Source organism: Propithecus coquereli, unplaced genomic scaffold, assembly GCF_000956105.1.
Source record: "Propithecus coquereli isolate 6110/MARCELLA unplaced genomic scaffold, Pcoq_1.0 Scaffold186, whole genome shotgun sequence".
In the NCBI taxonomy this organism is placed as follows: domain Eukaryota; kingdom Metazoa; phylum Chordata; class Mammalia; order Primates; family Indriidae; genus Propithecus; species Propithecus coquereli.
In genome coordinates this window covers 3,388,467-3,391,142 of record NW_012143412.1, presented here as the reverse complement: position 1 = coordinate 3,391,142, position 2,676 = coordinate 3,388,467, and positions in this window count along the sequence as shown.

Sequence of the window (2,676 nt, the reverse complement as noted above, 5' to 3'; positions counted from 1 at the left end):
GTTATGTGATCTAAACTCAACCCATCAGGGTCTCACACAAACTAGGACTTTACATTTGGTGTAAAGTATGTGAAGTAAGGATATTTTAGAATTTGTGCTGGTGGTGGTGGTGAGAATTTTGGTGTCTGATAACAGAACTGGCAGCAATGACAGAATTTAGACACGTGCCTATCTATGGCATGATTGGTCTTGGTTCAGATTGCCTGGCTTCTTTCCATTTCTACCCCTTTCCTAAGCCTGGTTTCTCAGCCCTCTAGCAATACACACACACACACACGTGTTACACAAACTCCTGTTTGGGGGAAATTGTAATTTATTTTGGGAGACAAAATCAGAACTGTACCTATCACTTGCTAGGTCAACTACAAAATATTAGGTTAGTATTATGGGTTTTGTTTGCATGATAAGTGGAATTATTTACTGTTTTGGAAGATAGCAGCTTTTACACACAGGAGTTGGGCTCCAACTTGTGTATGTTAAGGGAAGCTAAGTGGTGGTAATAACACTATGCCGTGTGTCAGAGATCTGTATGCGACTTTGGACGAGTAGTTACTGAGACCAGTTGCTTAGTCTAGGCTCATCTATAAAGTGAAGAGTTTGTATTAAACCAGATAGTTTGTAGGACTTTCCAAATTACAGTATTCCGTGACTCTGGAAAACCTTGCTGTTTGTTACTCACTGCATACTGAATCATCCTTGTGAGATTAGCTGACAACTAGCAAGTGCCTGGCTATTTGCCAACTTTGTAACACAGTCCTGGGGACACTGAAGTCGGAGATAGAGAGTCTGAACTAGCCAGTATCTGCGTGAAAAGACCCAGGCCAAAGGATATATTAATATATAGATTGGCAGAAATCTATTCTTACTGTGGAAAAATGGACACCCAAAACAAAGTTTAGATTGGTTCTCACACATGAGGCATTATGAACAGAGACGGGACACATTAGTAATCTTCAAAGAACTGTCTCCTGTCTCATCCTCTCAGAGCTGAAGGGGGAAAATGGACGTGTGGCAGAGAGAGCACCGCATGAGGCAGGAGGGTCAGAAGTTAAGCAAGCTGAGTGAATGAGAGGGGTGGGAAAACGGGCAGATCCCCATCTTCCCCAGACTCGAGAGATGCTCTGGAGAAACCTGACGGGTGGGTGTAAAACGGAAGAGGTCTAACCTGGCTGGTGTGTGTTACTGCTAGGCCCTGCTCATGGAAAACAAACCCACAAAATGCCCACACTAGCTTGGCCCAAATAAATCAATCTGTCAGGAACACACAACTTCCAGAACCCCTCTGCAAAGGACCATTTTGTTGAAGGGAATCCTTATTTTCCCTTTGACATGAAGTGAGTAGGGCACATAAATTGAGTCATTCTCTTGTAAATTTCAGGTTCTTATGAGTGCATCATTCCTGGGGGCCCTGTGTCTCTTCTCATCTGTCTGTGTCATATGTGCCATTTCTGCATTTACTCTCCCCATTGAGACCAAAGGACGGGCCCTACAGGTAAGTGATACAGGAAACTATGAAGTCTTCTCAATGACCAATATTTGTCCAAAGGAAATGAACTTGGCATGTGGGGATCCTTCTTTTAAGCAGACATGATATGTAAGGTTGTGTTAACACAGTACGTTTAGTAGGTTCCAATGGAAAAGCTGGCTCTCCAGTTTTTCTTCCATGTAGCTTTGAGCAGCATTGAAGTTAAAGCAACTAATAATTCCTGTACTGCAAAATTGTAGTTTGAACAACAGGGACTAAGATGAATGACAGTTGTTGAGGCCTGAGCATTCTACCCTTCCCCTTTCCTGTCTGGATGTGAGCATTGCTGCAGAGCTAAAAGTGGCTGGCAGAGCTGAAGCAGCTCTTTGGGTCGCCCTTGGGATCACGTGGTCTTTCTGTGTTGGTCCAGCTTCCTTTCCCCTGGTACCAGGGGGAATAGCTGCACCAATATGGCACCAGTTGCCATCTAATAATATAGCAGTGCAAACTGCTTGCTATATTCTTCAAAGTATGTAAAGATACCCCAAAAGTATAAGGTATGTTTCCAGGGGCAAAGATATAAAAGAGGGGGCCTCTCCTACCCCTTTGCCCTTATGGTTGGCGTCAGTGAAGAATGGTCATCTCCAAGTACAGGTGGTGGGGCTGATGTTTTCCTACCTTAAGCCCAAAGCCCTTTGCTAGTATACAAGGGGGTGTGCGTGCATAACGGGGGAGAGTGGTTGGCTTAGGTACACCATTTGGTTGACCCTGAGCTGCTGCCTCTAAATGAGGCTGTAGAGTGTCACGAGGCTTCTGTGGCTAAATGTGACCTGTCCTCTCTCCCAAGTCCTACTCCTAGCAAATGGTGTAGACAAGTTAATATTTTTGGTGTCGATGTGTTTTGTTGTCTGAGTAGGTACAAGGAAGGCGCTATTGGGGAAAAAAGGCTCATGTCAGTCTTGATATTCCCCCCCAGGTTATCTATAAGGCAATGTGCATTTTAATCAGATTAGATGGCCTGTCATGTAATTGCGAATTTAGGGCTTTACTTGGAAAGTTGACCCACTCATTGGATGCTTAAAGCCAGCATTAGATGGCTTTAAGCCATCTAATTAGATGATTCATAGGCTTCCTTTTAATCCCAAATAAAAGGATTATCACATCCTTTACACAAATGAGGAAACTAAGGCAAAAGGAAGTTGTAACTTGTA